The sequence below is a fragment of the Melozone crissalis genome, unplaced genomic scaffold (assembly GCF_028551555.1).
Source record: "Melozone crissalis strain CALT ecotype California unplaced genomic scaffold, PUWL_Pcris_2 ptg000066l_1, whole genome shotgun sequence".
NCBI lineage: Eukaryota > Metazoa > Chordata > Aves > Passeriformes > Passerellidae > Melozone > Melozone crissalis.
In genome coordinates, this window is record NW_026535844.1 from 1,687,415 (window position 1) to 1,708,037 (window position 20,623).

General features: G+C 47.0%; 1 pseudogene; it reads right to left on the reverse strand.

The window, feature by feature from the left end:
- LOC128945551 (uncharacterized) overlaps positions 1 to 20,623 on the reverse strand; it is a 1,882,792-nt pseudogene that overhangs the window by 1,086,490 nt on the left and 775,679 nt on the right.

The window sequence follows — 20,623 nt, forward strand, 5'->3', positions numbered from 1 at the left end:
GTGAAATTTCTGTACAATAAACTAGTGAATCCAGAACCCCTTATTTGGACAGCTGAAGATGATCAACAATTGGAAAACTTAAAAAACAAATTGTCTTCTGCCCCGGTCTTAAGCTTACCAGACCTCAGGAAGGGCTTTGACCTGTTTGTGAGTGCAGAAGGAGGTATAGCCTATGGAGTATTAACTCAAGAGTGGGGAGGGTGCAGGAAACCTGTGGCATACATATCCAAATTTTTAGATCCAGTGGCTAGAGGCTGGCCAGTTTGTATACAGGCAGTAGCAGCAACCGCAGTTCTGATAGAGGAGACTCAAAAATTGACCCTACAAGGAAAAATTAAAGTGCATACTCCTCATGATCTTAGGGCAGTACTAAGACAGAGAGCTCCGCAGTGGTTAACCGATGCTAGAATATTAAAATATGAGATAATACTAATGAATACAGAGGACTTAGAATTTATCACATCAAATGCCCTCAATCCAGCACAATTCTTAATGGGAGAGCCTATAGAAAATTTAGAACATGATTGTCTTGAATTGGTTTATCTCCAAACAAAAGTAAGAGAAGATTTGGAAGATCAGCCTCTAGCAACTGGAAGAAGCTTATTCATAGATGGCTCTTCGAGGGTAGTAAATGGAAAAAGAGCTTCAGGTTATGCCATTATAGATGGAAAAACATTACAAATTGCGGAAAAAGGGAAACTATCCCCAAACTGGTCAGCCCAAAGTTGTGAAATATATGCCCTAAAAAGGGGACTGGACTTACTGGAGGGGGACCGGGGAACCATTTATACGGACTCCCAATATGCATATGGGACAGTTCACACATTTGGGAAAATATGGGAGGAACGTGGGTATTTAAGTTCAAAGGGAAAGAGCTTAGCCCATGAGAACCTAGTCCGATCAGTATTAGAAGCCCTACATAAACCTACAGAAATAGCAGTGGTCCATATAAAGGGGCACCAAAGAGGAGACAGTTTAGAAGTTAGGGGAAACCGACTGGCTGATCAGATAGCCAAAGAAGCAGCTTTAGAACCAGGGGATCCAGTAAAAATTTTGAAGACAAAAATGACGCCTGAAAAAGGAGAAGAACCTGTATTTAGTGAAGAAGAATTAGAAGCAATAAAAGATTTAAAGTTACATCAAGGACAACAGGGGGAGTGGGTAACCTCAGATGGACGGGTATTTTTGAATAAAGCACTGGCTCGGACAGTGCTAACAGAACTACATAAATTAACTCACTGGGGAGTCCAAGGACTATGTGATCATTTCCTAAGAAATAACCTATGCATCGGTGTATATAGCCTGGCCAAGGCTGTTACCAGAGGGTGTGTCATTTGTCAAAAAGTGAACCAGAAAGTTATGAGAAAAATAGCACCTGGAGGAAGGGAATTAGCCCTGAGACCCTTCCAAAGCATACAGATAGATTTCACTGAGATGCCCCCAGTACAAGGGTACAGATATTTACTGGTTATAGTTGATCGTCTCACACACTGGGTAGAAGCATTCCCGACCAGGAGGGAAACGGCTCAAGTCGTAGCAAAAGCAATCCTAGAGAACATTATCCCCAGATATGGTATGGTGAACACCATAGATTCAGACCGAGGTCCACATTTTGTGTCCCAAACATTACAAAATATAATTGGGGCTTTAGGAATAAAATGGAGGTTGCATACTCCATGGCACCCCCAGAGTTCTGGGAGGGTGGAGCGAATGAACAAAACTCTCAAAAATGTGTTAACTAAATTGATTGAAGAAACAAAAATGAATTGGCTGAAGTGTTTGCCCCTAGCGCTATTGCGCATCAGAACAAGACCTCGGGCTGACATAAGAATTTCACCTTATGAAATGATGTTTGGGCTGCCATTCTTGTTAACACCTTATAGCGCAGGAGACTATCTGGAAGGGGAAGAAGCTACCAGAAAGTATTTAGAAATAATTGGAAGAACTCTGGAGGGACTTAGAAAGAAGGGATACCTTCCTCAAACTTCCCCTCTCGACACAAAGGTTCACAACATTAGCCCAGGAGATTGGGTTTTGATAAAATCATGGAATACAGGAACATTAATGCCTAAATTTGAAGGCCCCTTCCAGGTGCTCCTGATCACTAATTCAGCTGTGCGGACCAAAGAAAAAGGTTGGACTCATATTACAAGAATAAAAGGGCCAGTGTCACCCCCAGGTACGGGACCGGACCCAACATCAGCTCCCTCTGGCACTGGACCAGAGTCCACACCACTCTCGCCCCCCGGCGCTGGACAAGATTCATCTGCTTCACAAGCTAAATCACCTGAGTATACTGTGGTAAAAGGACCAAAGGATTTAAAGTTGACTCTCAGAAGGAAGAGTCAAATAGACTGAACTGTGTGGAAAAAATTGGTATCAGGAGTTCTAATATTGCTTAAAATGTTTCAAAACTGTTCTGTGTAAACTATGTTGGTAAAAAGTTTAAGACTGTAAATAAGTAATTCTGGTTAAGTTCCCCAATTTATTTCTAAAGACTCCAGGTTAATCCTCTACAGAGCACTCCCCTGGGAGGGGAAACCAAAATTGGTAGGGAACAGACCAAGAGGGGTTTAACCAGAGAAGCGGGTAGAAGGGACTCTAAAGAGCTTGGAAGCTTTTCCTCAGTAAAATTCCCCAAGAGGCAAGGCCGGGTGGGCAGGCTCTGCAAGATGACCCATACCGGACTCTTGGGAAGGGTAGTACTGATGGCTCTGATTGCTGGTGGTGCTCTGGGAAGCCCAGCTGAGCGGTGCAGTGAATGCTACCAACTTCTCTGTGCGGAGGAAGTGAGCTCCTTGTCGAGAGTCCACATCAGTTCTGACCCTGATCGTGTTAACCCCTCCCAATTGGTCCTTTATCAGAAAAATAAGAGAGTGTATTGGAGAGCATACAATATTGCCACTTTCGGGCAGCCACTCCTAGGAGAGTGTACTGTAAGGGAAGCCTGGTTGTGCTTTGAATGTGATGCTGCTGAAACGAGCTCAGCAGATCTAGTAAAAAGTAAAGAAATGGTGAAAATGGTAAGAAAAATTGTTTGTTACAAGTATTTATATAAGTGTACTGGAAAGGAGATCAACCCCTTTTGGAACACATTTCAGGGGAGCCCAAAATCCCTAAGTTTGATCTCATCTGGCAACTGCATTGCTAGAGTGATGAAACCAATTCTCTTATTACCCAAAGAAACTGGATCAAGTTTGGGAGTTCCTATATATAATGATTTGAGAGAAAATAAACAGAACCGGGAAAGTGAAATAGAAATTGAGAAAATCCAAAATTGTAAAAGCCAAATTGGGATTCCAATATCTATGTTAAACAAGTTAATCCGGCTCCAGGCAGTATTAAAAATAAAGAATTCAATTATTAGGAACATTTCAAATGAAATAAAAAGATTAGCATGTGTAAATAATCAAGATCAAACTCCTACACTTGATCCCAGTGGGTGGGAGAACCTGGAGATTTTCAAAAAGGATGTATGGGAAAAGGTAGTTTTTCTCACTGTGTGTGTACTTGGAGGATTGCTTTTTTTACTATGCTTATTTATCTGTTTTAGTAGAATAGTACTTGCCGTGCAGACCAACCTGAAGAAACCAAGGAAAGTAACAAGGTTTAGTAACCATGATTACCAAAGTGCACAAGAGATTTATAGTAGATTCAAAACAACAAAATTGTGAGTTGATGCGAGCTTGGAATTTAAGCTCGATCAAAGAAAAAGAGGGGGGACTGTTATGAACAAAATTCGGGTAATATTTTTTTTGTGAGAAAAAGTTACAAAAAGGCAGCCAGACCACGGGTAGATGCTGAAGTTCTTCGTGTTTTGTTATTGTAATCACGAGTCGTTGTGGCTAATCGCTCCTTTTGTATCAGCAGAGCCTCGCCCGAGGCTAAGTTGTACCTTTCCCAGAAGGGTGGGAACCTTCCCGAACAGTAGAAGGTGGGGGGGGCTATGCAAAGTGACTCCAAGACCACAATGCAGCATGGGTCCTCCGGTGTACGGAGAAAACCCCAAAACAACGAGCCACCTAAGAGTTGAGAGACTGGAGTGATGTCTAGACGTGAAGAGCCGAATGCTGAACCTGCAGAGATGCAAAACACCTTCAGAGCCTCTCGCCCTGACCAAGAGAGACGACCCTGGCGGTGAGACGAGGCTGACTGAGCCGGCAAAGGTACCATCTGACGGGATCAACAGGCCCTAAAAGCTCCCACGAGGACGTGATCCCCAGCTCTGCCCCTAGTGGACAGAGCTGCGCATATCCTCCTCCTCTGAGTCGCCTGGGAGAGACGACGGGACCTGCAGACCTGTCGAGCCACCCAATCCTGAGCTGATCACTTTTAATAAAGGCATTAAAAAGGAGAAGAAGTCTCCTGGCCCTTTTTGTTTATTTCAACACAGAGACTGCATCCAGGGGGAGGCAATGGCTCAGAGCCAAGAGGGTTCAGTGTTGGTACCCCTCGGCCCCAGGGGGTGAAATTTGGGGGGCACAGGTGTTCCAAAGGTGAGACTGTGCCCTTTTTGGAACAGGACAAAGCATCCTTAAAAGGACAACCCTCGAAGCAGCTCTGGTCCATGTGCAGTGGTGAGAGCACTGGACATGGAAGGAAGAGGTCACGTTTGCAGATGTTCTCCAGGTGGTGCCACGAGTGACATGGAAACACACGAGGTTTCTGCCGTGTTTCCTGTGTAGAAAGCGAAGGGAGACGACCCATCCTTTGATCAGCATCGAACTCCGATTTATTGATCCAACATGCACATTTTATAACCGTGGTAATTAAGTTCATACATACTGCAAAACCCGAGCTCATCATTGGTTACAGATTACACACCAACCCCTCCTTTTGTTTTCAATACCTGTGGTTTGTTATTGAGACCAAGACTTGTTTTTCTCATCCTGTTATGAATGGTTCTCAAGGCCTCCATGTTTGTCACTCTGCTTTCCCATAACCATCCAAGGACAAGATATTTACTTGTTATTGAAGACAAGCCTGAGAACTCTTGCTGTTTACAGAAACGTGCCTGAGAATTTTGTTGTTTACAGGATCAGGCTTGAGAATTTGCTGCTTACAGCTGCCTTTTACTTTTCCATCAGCTGTATATTTTCATGGCCTTTTTTTTTCCCTTCAAGCCATGTCTGAGCAAAATTGTCCAACACTTCCCCGCTTTTCCTTTTTGCACAAAGAGGTTAGTCTGCCAGGATTTTTCTATCATTCTACTGACCATATCTTGAATACAATTAAAAATACAAGGTAAAATAAGTAAAAGCATTTAAAAGCACACCCAGTATCTCTATAAGGTTCCCCAGCCACGGTCCGAGCAATGGCTTTTACCCCAAAGGGTTAAAACCACCCCCAGCTGAGCCATAATGTCCTGCCTTATCAGGCATTGCAGGGTAGGTGGTAATTGGACTAAGAAAAGAAGGCTGTTAGCTGTTTTCATTCATGCCAACCTGGAGAGGAGGCAAACAGCTAGGGCTAATAATGCTGGAATGGACCCCAGTGTCCAACAAGCCTGAAAATGATCCTTTCTGTCCTTGAAATTCCACTTCCACCCTTTTCTTGGGTCTGTCAGAAAAGTTCAAAGTCAGTAAGGTAAGTCCTCCGGTGGATTCAAAACCATTTCCCCCCTCTCTTGTCCTTTTACAGTCTGTAATCCCTTAGTCATTTGGCTCAAATGGCACCAGCTGAACAATTCTCTGTCCCTTATTGAGTTGAAGTGGGGAAAAAGGGGTATATGCCATCACCATATGGTCCACATCAATGACGCCAGGCAAAACAAATAGTCCCAACAAATGCAGATCATAAAATAAACATCTAGCATAAATCTATCTAACATCACTCAAACTTAACAGCACTTGAACTTAAAGCACTTAAAATAGTTAAACTCAACAGAACTCAACATCATTTAAACTTAACAGAAATTAAACTCAACAGAACTTAACTTAGCAGAACTTAAGTTTAACAGACCTTAACTTTAACAAAACTTAACCCTAATAGAACTTAAACTTAACAGATTTTCAAATCAACAGAACTTACATGTAAAATCACTTAAATTTAACAGAACTTAACTTTAACAGAACTTAACTGACTTTAAATTCTACATAACTTAAACCTAATATAATTTAATCTTAACAGAATCTAACTTCACTTAAACTTAATAACACTTAAAATGAACAGAAATTAAACTGAACAGCACCTAAACCCAACAGGACATAAACTTAACAAAACTTAACCTTAACAATATTTAACATTTAATGGCACTTAATAGATAATTTAACTCAAACTACTTAGCAACGGATAAGACTTACTATAGAAATAGAATATAGCATTTACTATAACTTACTTACAGGCCTGATTTTAAAATACTAAGATGAAACAACTTTCTTCACGTGTTTGCTGCAGCATTTTTATACTTGAATGCACTTAAACATAGGAAGTTTGTTCAAGGTATACCTGTGGAAAAATTCTTTTGAATTCAGTGCTTGCTTTTACATCTATCACATCTAAACAATTCTCAAAGAACATGAAAAGCATACCCACTACATCTCACCCATACAATCGCTTCAACACATCTTTAACATTTTTAAATTTTTCAAAATACAATTTCAGAATTTCATGTTCCACCAACCGAGCCATGTTAATGCAGGTGATTCTGACAGCATAACGGATGCTAAGCCAAATCGGCTGAAATTTGACCCACGCATTCAGTACGCTGATTTGACTTTCACAGTCTCTGCCAGGAAGAACAAGAAGTCCTTTTAACTTAGGCAAGGAACGTCTTGATAGTAATGCTCCTTGGTGTCGCTTGTTTATTATCACTGGTTTCTCAATTGCAGTAGGGATCTTTTCTTTTGCTGGCAAGAGTCACATTTATTACGGCTGTTAGGTCTAAAACTGAAGCTTTTTACCGGCTGCGGGGCGGAGGGAGAAACGCTGGCACTGGAAAAGCGCTCTGGTCCTGTGCCGCTTGTGTCGGAGGGGGCGAACCCCCCCGTGCTGGGTGCGGCGCGCGCTCCGTCCACGCTGCAGCCGTGGCGGCACAGGTCACTCCCCCCACGGTGGCTCCGCTCCCCCCGCGGCGGCTCCCTGTGGTGTCGGGTTGGAAACAGGAGAGGGTGCTGATGGTGCAGCGACGACTTGAGCCGGTACGTGGTCACTGCAGTTCGTACTCCTGGGGGAAGTTTCCCGATTTCCGTCTGCAAGCGCCCGTATTATGAGTGTCCGATCGGTATCTCCGGCACCAGAGTCCTGCAGCCTGGCATTCCTGGCGCCTGTGACCCATGCCTCCGCATCGGTAACATTTCATGCGGCCTCCTCTATTTGCTGATGCCAGTGCAGCTGACGCTTGAAGAGGTGCAAGAGCAGCTAACACCTGATTCTGAGAGGTCCCTAGCCCTAATTGTGCTACGCATTCATTTACGAGCCCTTGCCAATGAGCATTAAATAACAATTGCTGGGGCTGAGTAAAGATTCATTTAGCTATCTCATGACAATTGTTCTCAAGAAGAAGACTGGCATCAAAAATATAATCTAACATCTGTTTGGCTGGCTCACTTTTCACTCCAAACTGGCTAACAGTAGACCTCAGTTGAGACAGCAATTCCCAATTAAGAGCTGTAATAGTAGACTGCATGCCCCCTCCCTCTTGCGCAGTGGATACAACAGGACAAGCAAGCTGGGTAACAGCGCTGATAAACTCCCCCTCCCCCTTATTCATAGTGTCTTTGGCAAGCACAGCCCAGGCCAACCTCTGTTCCCTTACAATAGCCCCCGCTAGGTCGTTTTCCGCCCCAGGGATCAGCTCATTGATTTTCAGGAGCTGATCGGGGGGTCTCGGCCATGGCTGCTGTTGTTCAGGGGGTGTGGAAGCCTCAGAAGCGCTCTGTGTAGCCTGGCTTGCTGAAGAGGGCGGCGAAGCAGGTAAAAAAACCGTCCTCATTGCAGGGGCTAATGGTAATCCCCTGTCTGGATCGTATCCTTTATTACACACATGAGTGGCGTTAGCCTGCTGGGCAGCCTGTTTCTCGGCCTGAAACTGCAGTAATTCATTGCGAATGACCCGCCATAATTTACCTAACATCTTGGCAGTTTTATCACCATCTAAAGTAGCCTCCCATAATAAATCACCAAATTTACGCCACTCTGTTAACTCGTGAACCGTATGGGGGTTAATAAAAACTCTCCTAGCATAGCTGTCAGCCAAAAGCCCTGGTAAATCCTTCTGCAAATCCCCTTAACCTGCCTTTTTTGTAAAAAGGCAGTAAATAGTTCATATGCTGCTTGCCTTTCCATACCTAAAATCGTCAGCGCTGATTGCAGCCTCTTCAAGGTCTGTGCAGCACGTATCAGTCGGGCTCGCCTGTATGACACCCAAGGCACGACGCATCTCAGCTTCTTTTTTATCCCTTTTCTTTTTGTTGCGTTTACTGCCGTCCCGGCTGCTCGGACCTGACCTGTTTCTTCACTCCTCCGTGGTGCGTTGCCATATCACGTCGGGGTATCACCATTTGTAGAAAGAAAAGGGAGACGACCCATCCTTTGATCAGCATTGAACTCCGATTTATTGATCCAACATGCACATTTTATAACCGTGTTATTTAAGTTAATTATTAAGTTAAGTTATAACGTGTTAATTAAGCTCATACATATTGCAAAACCCGAGCTCATCATTGGTTACAGATTACACACCAACCCCTCCTTTTGTTTTCAATACCTGTGGTTTGTTATTGAGACCAAGACTTGTTTTTCTCATCCTGTTATGAACGGTTCTAAAGGCCTCCATGTTTGTCACTCTGCTCTCCCATAACCATCCAAGGACAAGATATTTACTTGTTATTGAAGACAAGCCTGAGAACTCTTGCTGTTTACAGAAACGTGCCTGAGAATTTTGTTGTTTACAGGATCAGGCTTGAGAATTTGCTGCTTACAGCTGCCTTTTACTTTTCCACCAGCTGTATATTTTCATGGCCTTTTTTTTTTCCTTCAAGCCATGTCTGAGCAAAATTCTCCAACATTCCTGGGGAAGCCTATGGCACGTGAAGGACTCCTCTCCCCTTGATGAACTGAGAATTGATTACCTAAAGGGTGATGATGGACCGAGAGTTGGTGATTTGGGGGATAGATGTATTGGAAATTTGGTGGGAGAGGGAGGAAATGTTTTTGGAAAGTTTTCATTTTCCCTGTGTGCTTCTTGCTATTTACAGTTGTAGTTTAGTTAATAAAGGTTTCTTTTCTTTATTTCTAAGTGAGGGCCTGCTTTGCTTATTCCTGGTCACATCTCACAGCAGACACCAGGGAGCATATATTTTCATGGGGACACTGGCATTGTGCCAGCGTCAAACCATGACACCTACGCTGCCAGTTGGCTTTTTTCCATCTCTCCAGCCATCCCCACAGAGCATTGGCTACCATCCATGAATCAGTGTAGAGGTAGAGCTTTGGCCATTTCTCTCCCTTAGCAATGTCCAGGGCCAGCTGAACAGCTTTGAGTTCAGCAAGTTGACTTGATCCACCTTCTCCTTCAGTGGCCTCTGCCACCTGTCGTGTGGGACTCCATACAGCTGCTTTCCACTTCTGGTCCATCCCTGAGATGTGACAGGAACCGTCAGTGAAAAGAGCGTAGCGTGTTTCCTCTGGGGGCAGTTGTTTATAGGGAGGAGCCTCTTCAGCCCGTGTCACTGGTTCTTGTTGCTCTTCATCAGTAATGTTGTAGTGTGTTCATTAAGTTCATTTAATTCCTCCCCCATTTTATGTATCTGCTCCCCCCCATTTTGTGTAAAATGGTTCTGCCCTCCTCAGTTTTCCCGCCACAGTCCTGCCAGTTATATTGTCAATCTTCTAGATTATGTAATTCCTCCTCCCCTTTTTCCCTTATATGTATGCTTTTTCTCCTCCCTGGGTGTCCTGGGGTGACGTTATGATGCTTGTATCCCCATTCATCTGTTCTGCGCCTTTAAGACCGACTCTGAAGAGTGGAAGTTTTGTTTGGGTTTCTCTTATCAGGGACACACAGACAGGCAGTACATAGGGCTGTTTTTCACTTCTTTCTTTCAGCTTGCTGCTTTGCTTGCTTGCTTTTCTGCTCTTGCTTCTGCTCTTGCTTTTGCTTCTGCTTATTAGCTAGTTCTAGCTAAACAGTCCAAATTCCTTCCTGGACTGTTGCTCCTCTCCTGTTTCTGTGACCATCTGAACCTGCTCTGGACTGGGACTGGGAACAGCGAGGATTCACACCGTTTGGGTGCAGCAGCTGGCCCAGCGCCAGAGGGACTGAGAACAGAGCAACCACCCCCGAAAGAGACTTTCTGATTTTGTCATCTTTCTCAGAGCAGTGTCATTGGGTATTGTTCATTTTGTGTGCTGGGGGGTGCTGTGCCTGAAATAAACAGGTTCTTTCACCTCTCTCCAAGGAATTTTTTCCCGAACCAGTTGGGGGGAGGGGCCGTGTGGGTTTTGCTTTCTGGAGGGGCCCTCCTTTGCAGATTCTTTAACAAATTTGCCCTAAACCAGGACAAAATCTTGGCGCCCAACGTGGGGCTCGAGAGAGAGTGGAAAAACCCTGTTTTGACTGCATTTTGGTTGCTATTACTCTGTGTTCATTTAAATCAGTTAATAGCCATGCTTTTTGAATTCATAATGTCTATTGGGGTGAAGGTTTGCATGCATTTCTGGTCCCTAGGGTTTTTTGAGATTTTAATACCTCTCTGGTCCCTAGGTTTATTTTCTTATCCAGAAATAGCTCTAGTATTGCCCCTAATACGCAGTTTTTACATCAGAGGGGCAGTGACCAGAGTAGCTATCCTGCTGGGCTTGGTGGCAATAATGTGCAAGAAGTTTATAAACATGCTAGGGTCTGCTCCAGGTATGAATGGTTCATGGCTATGGTTATGCATCCAGTTTTTAGCAGGAGGGAATGAGGTTTTTCAGCCTCTGCTTTCCTCCTTCTCCTATGAATCAGTTGCATCACTAGTGAAGGATGTTAGTTTCCCCTCAATATTAAAGAAACCATCTTCCTGGTATTCAATCTGGTAACCTTCCTCTTTACAGCCTGCTGCTTCTCTAGGATGAGGGCTGAGATTTCTAGACGGGCTGATGAGACCCCTGACTCAGGAGTAAACCCCGGTGTGGAAAATCCTAAGTGGTGTGGGAAATGGGAGGATATGGGCCAAATCCTGAAGGAATTCTCTGACCCTATAGTCTGGGATTTTCCCCATGAACAAATTCAGAACCCAGATGAGGTGGGGAAATATCTGAAAGAGAAGTACCAGGATGAGCCTAAGGAGAGGAAGGTCATTGCAGTCAGCTGGGCCCTGGCTTGTGCTCATCGCACACTGCTAGATACTGTCGGGCAGCAGACAGAGGCAGGGGGGCAGGGAGATAAATCAGCAACTATCCCAGTGACTCAGGCTGCAGCTAACACTCCAGGCTCAAAGCCAGCATCTAAACCCATGGCTGTTGCTACCAGTACTAGAAGTGGGAAATGCACGGACAAGACCGATCGACCAGGGGATGATGATGATGATGATGATGAAGGAGAAGGAACCTCAGTGCCTCCTGACATAAAATCAGGAGTCAAAGCAGCAGGTGCAAGATCAGATGCAAATATTGAGTCCTTTTCCCTGAAGGACCTTCGTGGCCTACGGAAGGACTACACTCGAAGGTCTGATGAATCCATAATTAGTTGGCTTGTCCATCTCTGGGATGCTGCAGGCGAGGCTGCAATTCTGGATGGCACTGAAGCCAGGCATTTGGGATCCCTTGTTGGAGAGTTTAGTTCAAGCATGGCTTAAAGAAAAAGGCCATGAAGACATACAATTGATAGAAAAGTAAAAGGTAGAAGTAAAGCAGTTCCTAAAGCAGTTCCCAGGCTTGATTTTATAAATAATAGGGTTCTCAGACAGTCTTCCCATAACAAGCAAAGCACTCTGTCTGGGAAAAGCTGGCTCCCTGGGAACAGATATGGAAGTTTTGGGAAACTCTCATATCACAGTGGGAACGTTGGTTCTGTTTTTAATAAACAATTGTAGTTATTGTAAAACAAAAGGAGTGGTTAGAGTTTTCTCTGTTAGCCTATCGTGAGCTTGGATTTTGCAATATGCATGAAGTTAATTAACACTGTTATATAAAGTGACTGATTGATCAATAAATTGGAGTTCGATGCATCACCAGGATGGTCGCTTCTCCCCTTCACTTCAATAATCCCTGTCACAGGATCCTGTCATAGACCAAGGAATGATGAGGGGGGCTAACCCTCACAGCCTCTGGGAACGAGTCCTAAGAAGCATAGCAGAAAGATACCTGTCTGAAGACAATCTCTATATGCACCAAACAAAGTGGAAGACAATAGAGCAAGGGATCCAACGCCTGAGAGAAATGGCAGTGGCAGAGATTATCTTCTCAGATGATGTAACAACTAGGAACCCAGACTTAGTACCATGCACGTCTGTGCTGTTGCGAAAACTCGTACGACTTGGGCCACACGAATATGCTTCTGCCTTAGTGATCATGAAGAGGGATGAGAGGGATGAGACTGTGCTTGACATGGCAAGGAAGCTCCAAGCATATGCAGATGCTGTACATGGCCTGACACATGCCAGAATCGCAGTGGTAGAAACACTTCTGCAGAACTTAGAGGATAAGATAGAGGAGAACCATAAGAAGCTTAGAGAGGAGATTAAAGAAGACCTTCTCCAAATTTCAGCAATACAGATCCGAGGTTCTGGTATCCAAGGCAGACGTTTCCCAGATGGTGAGAGAAGGTACACCCCACGAGCTGAGCTGTGGTTTTACCTGCGTGATTGTGGGGAAAACATGAGAAGGTGGGATAGGAAACCTACTGCTGTTCTGGCACGACGGGTGCGTGAACTGAAGGAAGCCACCAGGAGGAAAGCAGCTCCAGTTGCCCGTAGCTGAACGGCCAGGTATGATGATGATGACATGTCTGATCGCCAAGAAGGAACATCCAAAATATACGCCCAGGGAAAGAAGGATAACCAGGCTTAGAGGGGCCCTGCCTCTAGCCAGATAGAGGCCTGGGAAAATCGTGTTTTTTGGTCTGTGTGGATTCGTTGGCCTGGCACATCGGAACCACAAGAGTACAAAGCTTTGGTCGATACTGGTGCGCAATGCACATTAATCCCATCAAGACATGTGGGGACAGAGTCTGTTTCTATTGCTGGTGTGACAGGGGGATCCCAGGATTTCACTTTGGTGGAAGCTGATGCGAGCCTAACGGGAAATGAGTGGAAGCAGCATCCTATTGTGACTGGCCCAGAGGCCCCATGTATTTTGGGCATAGACTACCTTCGAAGTGGGTACTTCAAAGACTCAAAAGGACTCAAATGGGCATTTGGAATAGCTGCTGTAGAGACAGAGGGCATCCAGCAATTGAACACCTTGCCTGGGTTGTCTGAGAATTCATCTGCAGTAGGATGCCTGACGGGAGAAGAGCAACGAGTGCCAATTGCCACTTCCATAGTGCATCGACGACAGTATAGAACCACACGAGATGCTGTGATCCCCATCCGTAAGATGATCCAAGAGCTGGAGAGCCAAGGGGTGGTCAGCAAGACCCATTCACCCTTCAACAGCCCCATTTGGCCTGTGCTAAAATCTGAAGGAGAATGGAGATTGACTGTGGACTACCGTGCATTGAATGAAGTGACTCCACCACTGAGCGCTGCTGTGCCAGACAAATTAGAGCTCCAGTACGAGCTGGAGTCCAAGGCAGCAAAGTGCTTTGCCACTATAGACATTGCCAATGCATTTTTTTCCATTCCTCTGGCAGCAGAATGCAGGCCTCAGTTTGCTTTCACATGGAGAGGAGTGCAGTACACCTGGAACCGACTGCCCCAGGGGTGGAAGCACAGCCCCACCATCTGCCATGGACTGATCCAGGCTGCACTAGAAAGGGGTGAGGCTCCAGAACATCTGCAGTATATTGATGACATCATTGTGTGGGGAAACACAGCTGTGGAAGTGTTTGAGAAAGGGAAGGAAATCATCCAAATCCTCCTGGGAGCTGGTTTTGCCATTAAAAAGTCAAGGTAAAGGGACCAGCTCGTGAGATTCAGTTCCTGGCAGTGAAGTGGCAAGATGGACTGTAGTAAACCCCATACATTTGGCAAAAGCACCATGGAGAATCTAACAAAAGGAATGCTGACACAGCAGCAAGGAAGCTTCCTGACTCCATGGACATCTGCCCTATAAACTGTCTCTATAACCATGTGAGGCAATGCCATGGTAGCCTTTACCTATCGGTCATTTTATGGTCCCCCTAATCCCTTGCCATTGGTCAAGTTTGGATACTTGCCAAGCCTATAAAAGTAGCATGCTGTACCCTACTAGCTCAGAAGAAGAGCCGAGACCCTTCGCAGACCCCCAGATAAAGCCTTCTCTGTGGAACAGCTTTTGCCTTCTCCTTCTCCTCTCTCCGTCTGCTGCTGCTCGGAGCTCCACTACCTAGCGAGCAAAGAGCTGAGGTCCTAAGAGCTGCTAATCACTATAGAGCTGAAAATCACCAGGCTTGCTAGAAAGGTAGCCCCGCGGCATTGCCCTGAGCTGGCTTCGGGCACCCGGTCCCTCCTCAGGGACTGAGATCCTGAGCACCAAGGCTCTGCTTCATGATAAGGCTGATCGGAGGCCTTATTAATGGACGGCATCAGATTCCTACAGACATAATCAACAAGATCACAGCAATGTCTCCACCCACCAATAGGAAAGAAACACAAGCTTTCCTAGGTGCCATAGGCTTTTAGAGAATGCACATTCCTGAGTCTAGTCAGATCGTGAGCCCTCTTTACCTGGTCACCTGCAAGAAGAACGAGTTCCACTGGGGCCCTGAACAGCAACAAGCCTTTGCCCAGATCAAGCAGGAGATTGCTCATGCAGTTGCCCTTGGCCCAGTCAGGACAGGACCAGAGGTGAAGAACGTGCTCTACTCTGCAGCCGGGAACCATGGCTTGTCCTGGAGCCTTTGGCAGAAGGTGCCTGGGGAGACTCGAGGCCGACCACTGGGATTTTGGAGTCGAAGCTACAGAGGGTGAGAAGCCAACTACACTCCCACAGAGAAGGAAATCTTGGCTGCCTATGAAGGAGTCCAGGCTGCCTCAGAGGTGATTGGCACGGAAGCACAACTCCTCCTGGCACCCTGACTACCGGTGCTGGGGTGGATGTTCAAAGGAAAGGTTCCCACCCCTCACCACACCACTGACGCTACATGGAGTAAACGGATTGCTCTTATCCCACAGTGCGCCCGTACTGGAAACCTGAATCGCCCTGGGATTTTGGAGATAATTACAAACTGGCTGGAAGGTGAGAACTTTGGTCTTACTGATGAAGAGCAACAAGAAGCAGTGACATGGGCTGAAGAGGCTCCTCCCTATAAACAACTGCCCCCAGAGGAAACGCGCTACGCTCTTTTCACTGACGGTTCCTGTCGCATCGCAGGGATGGACCAGAAGTGGAAAGCAGCCGTATGGAGCCCCAGACGACAGGTGGCAGAGGCTGCTGAAGGAGAAGGTGGATCAAGTCAACTTACAGAACTCAAAGCCGTTCAGCTGGCCCTGGACAATGCTAAGGGAGAGAAATGGCCAAAGCTCTACCTCTACACTGATTCATGGATGGTAGCCAATGCTCTGTGGGGATGGCTGGAGAGATGGAAAAAAGCCAACTGGCAGCGTAGGTGTCATGGTTTGACGCTGGCACAATGCCAGTGTCCCCATGAAAATATATGCTCCCTGGTGTGTCTGCTGTGAGATGTGACCAGGAATAAGCAAAGCAGGTCCCCACTTGGAAATAAAGAAAAGAAACCTTTATTAACTAAACGACAACTCTAAGTAACAAGAAACACACAGGGAAAATGAAAACTTTCCAAAAACATTTCCTCCCCACCCCAAAAAATTTCTAATACATCTATTCCCGAAATCACCAACTCTCGGTCAATCACCACCCTTTACGTAATCAATTCTCAGTTAATCAAGGGGAGAGGAATCCTTCTTGTGTCATAGGCTTCCCCAGGAAACACCGCTGAAACCTCGTGTGTTTCCACGTCACTTGTGGCACCGCCCGGAGAACATCTGCCGTTGTGACATCTTCCTTCCATGTCCAGTGCTCTCACCACTGCACATGGACCAGAGCTGCTTCTAGGGTTGTCCTTTTAAGGATGCTTTGTCCCGTTCCAAAAAGGGCACAGTCTCACCTTGGGGACACTTATCCCCCCCATATTTCATCCCTTGGGGCTGAGGGGTACCAACACTGAACCCTCTTGGCTCTGAGCCATCGCCTCCCCCTGGATGCAGTCTCTGTGTCACAGGAAACATGGTTCTGTCCATGGCTATACAGGAAAAGTCCAGCTAAGGCCACTTCATCATCTCTTCCCACCTAAGATTCTTCTCTACTCTCCCGACATCTTTCACTTGCCCAGACCTTCACACTTGCACATTTCCTTCTTCCATTTCATCTCTTATCTCTCTTCTAGGAAGGGTTAATGTTCTGCAAAGTTTTCCTTGTCCGAAAAAGGGTTAAAAGCTCGGGGTCTACCGGCCCAAAGCTCCCACAGCGGCCGGACCCCTTCTTGGACCCCTTCTCGCTGCATCCCCCCCCCCCCCCCCCCCCGCCCTTCTCTGCCAGCCGGGCTGTGCTGCCAGCACAGGATATCAAATTTCACGGTGGCACAGGCGCTCTGTCTCTATCTCCTGGGGGGGAGGTGTGGCTGCCCGATGCCTCTCGGGGCTCTTCCACCCTTCCATCCTCCGGCCAGGCCTACCTCACCCAGCCCCAAACCAGCCAGGAGCTGGGCAGGGGAGGCCTGACCTGCTTCCCTCGCTGGAACCCTAGAGAGCTTCCCCCGGGAGTGCTCTGCTTTTTAACCCCTGTGTTCTCAGAGACGTATCCAATGTCCCCAGTGGCCAAATCAGCTGCCAGTATTCAAATGTGAGCACCTATTGGCCTGACCACTTCATATCCCAGAAAAGTAACTTCTTCTAAAACCACGACATCTATATAATCTCAGTCCAGTTTATCCCAGTCTGTAGGAACCCAGTCCATTTGATCCCAGTCCATATTTGATCCCTGTCCATAGCTTATCCTAGACCACATTTGATCCCAGTCCATAAAATCTGTCATATTTGATGCAGGCCATATTTGATCCCAGTCCAAAGTTGTTCCCAGTCCAATGTTGATCGCAGCCCTGATTTGATCCCCGTGAAGTTTATCCCAGTCCATAGTTGATTTTAGTCTATATTTGATACCAGTTCATTTTTTATCCCAATTCATACTTGATCCTATCCTGTATTTGATCTCAGTCTATATAAGCTCAGTCCAGTTTATCTGACACTGTAGGATTCCAATCAATAGTTGATCCCAGTCCCTATTTGATCCTAGTCCATATTTGATCCAAGTCCATATTTGATCCCAGTCCCTATTTGATCTCAGTCCCTGTTTGATCCCAGTCCCCATTTGATCCCAACCCCTATTTGATCCCAGTCCGTTTTGCCCTGCACACATTCCAAAAGTCTGCAATTCCAGCTCCCAGCCAGGAAAAGATGTTCCTGCCCTTGAAGGGAAATGGAGCAAAATCCTACAGAGACATTTCCCTGCCAGCCTTCAGGACTTCAGCTCCTGGGACTGGGAATTAAAATAACAATTGGGAAATAAAATAATAAATAATCAGGAATAAAATAATAAATAATCAGGGAAGGGTCTGTGGGGACATCTAAATCAGGGCAGGGGTCAATTAAATCAGGCAAGGGGACAGCTAAATCAGGGCAGGGGTCAATTAAATCAGGGAAAGGTCAGTTAAATCAGTGGAGGCTCTTTGGTGGGGGTGGTGAATTAAATCAGGAGAGGGTCTTTGGTGGTCACTGGGGCAATTAAATATAGGGAGGGTCTCTGGTGGTGCCTGGGTCAATTAAATCAGGGCAGGGTCTCTGGTGGTCTGTGGGTCCAGGGAGACACTGAGAGAGAAACAGAGCAGGCAAAGAGAGGCAGGAGAGAAAAGGGGACACCAAGACTTTGAGCTGAGAAGGCGGCACTCTGCAAACAGAACTGCAACAGACTGAACATGAACGGGAGAGAAATCAGTAAGTCTCAGAGTTTTATTTGCTGTCAAATACATCCCACACACCCAGCCCCACACAATCTCCATCCCACCACTCTAATTGAGATCCCACGACTCTAAATCACTTCCCAACCTCATCTCAGCCTGATGGCTGCGGAATCGAGTGAGTTTGGCATGGGATTGAATTTTTTGAGGTGGGTTTGAGCTCTTTTTGGGGTAAGATTGAGCTGTTTTCACTGGGATTTGAGTGGTTTGGAGGTGACAGATCTATTCCTCTTGGCTTTTGCAGTGCAAAGAGATGGAGAATAGAAAAAAATTAAGGTGAAATTAAAAGGAGAAGCAGCCAGCTGTGTTCTCAACATGGATCACAGGGAATGTGAGTGACCAGGGCTGTGCCCAAAGTGCCTCCTCCAGTGGGGAATGGAGCTGGAGCAGCGCACGAAGCTCTGCCCGCACTCGGGGCACTCGCAAGGCTTCCCTTACCAGTGCCTCCGTTGGTGTTTGGTCAACTCAGAGCTGGTGGAGAAGCTCTTCCCACACTGGGGACACTCGTAGGGCCTCTCCCCTGTGTGGATGCGCCGGTGGGTGATGAGGGTGAAGTTGCGCTTGAATCCCTTCCCGCAGTCGGGGCAGCGGAAGGGCCTCTCCTCTGTGTGAATCCGATAGTGCCGGAGGAGATTGGAGCTGGTCGGAAACCTCTTCTTGCATTTATCACACTCGTAGGGCCTCTCCCCTGTGTGGATGCGCCGGTGGGTGATGAGGTGGGAGTTGTACCTGAATCCCTTCCCACAGTCGGGGCATTGGAAGGGCCTCTCCTCTCTGTGAATCCGATAGTGCTGGAGGAGAATGGAGCTGGTCTTAAACCTCTTCCCACACTTGGAACACTCGTAGGGCCTCTCCCCAGTGTGGGTCCTCTGGTGCGTGACCAGGGTGGAGCTCTGGCTGAAGCACATCCCACACTCGGAACACTTGTACGGCCTTTCTCCAGTGTGGGTCCTCTGGTGGCTGATCAGGTTGGAGCTCACGCTGAAGCTCTTCCCACACTCTCCACATTCATAGGGCTTCTCTCCAGTGTGGGTCCTCTGGTGCTGGTTCAGGTGAGAGCTCCGGCTGAAACACTTCTCACACTTGGAACACTCATAGGACTTCTCTCCAGTGTGGATCCTCTGGTGGCTGATCAGGTTGGAGTTCCACCTGAAGCTCTTCCCACACTCCCCACACTCATAGGGCCGTTCCTCAGTGTGGGTCCTCTGGTGCACAATCAGGTTGCAGTTCCACCTGAAGCTCTTCCCACACTCCACGCATGTGTGGGGCTTCTCCCCACCATGGCGCTGCTCATGGAGCACCAGCTTCGAGCTCTGGCTCCGTCTCCGGCCGCCTTCCCGGCCCAGGCTGGCTCTTTCACCCTCAGATCCCCGCCGGCTGCGTTTGCAGCCCCTCCTCGTGCGGCATCTCCAGGGCTTTTCCTCCCCGTTGGATTCCTGCACCGTAGAGCCGCTCAAAACAGCCTCTTCCACCAGGTTCTGCTGTGGGCATTTGTCCTCCCTGCTCTCCATGCTCAGCTCCTGCTCTGGGGGAGGAAGGACAAGGACAGGATGGGATTTGCCTCCGTGCCAAAGGCAAGGGCAAGGAGATCCCCCCCCAGGCTGAGCTGCAGCCGGGGCCGTGCTGGGCTGGGAGATGGAGCAGCACAGAGGGGACAGGGGCACTGACTTCCTCCTCACCTGCCTCAGTGTCCCGGGGCATCTTCCTCTTCCTCGCAGCCTCCCAGGCCTTGGCAATGGGAAATCCTGGTTTGGGGAAAACAAGGGATGAGCCCGCATGTAGGAGCACTGGGGGGTAGGATGGTCGGGACGGACGGAGACGAGAGATCTCTGCAGCCAGGGCATGGAACTTGCGGTTTATTGCAAAGGGCCTGGGTGTAGGGCCCTGCTTGGAGCTGCCAGGCACAGGTCGGAGCAGGCCTGAGAGAAGAGAGGGGTAGAGAGGATGAGAGGGTAAGAGAGTAAGAGGGGAAGAGCGTAAGAGAGTAAGGGTCCCGTTACAAGACAATAAATCTTCTTCTGTGTTGAATATTCTATTTCTCACTAACCAATCTAGTACAAGATACAAATCCTATAGCCTTTACAAACAGCCTATAAAAATCATTACATCACCGAACTGTGTTACATTTTAAACCCTAACAACTCCTCTTTGGATGCCTTCTATTGAGCTAGTGGGGTCTGCTCTGACCCTTGGATCTGTCTGCAAGCAGAGGGAATTGTTTCATCAAAAGGGGATTACCTTCAGTTGGGCCACACCATTGTTTTCCATTTGTTCACTAACTGAGGGATCTCAGAGCTTGCTTTCATTTCAATCTTCCTTACACTTGTTATGTTCACAAAATCTTTTGCCAGACAATCGTATTTATTAGGCTTTCCTGTTTCATCTTCCCCAAAACACATTGAGTTTGAAGGTTGCTCTGCCCGAGTCCATCTCTACAAGTCACTGGCCATCTGGGCTCCAGAAAAACCTCCCAAACACCCAGATTTAGCCCTGAAAAAGCCTCCCAGGAGTTCCGCGTCCCTGGTCCCT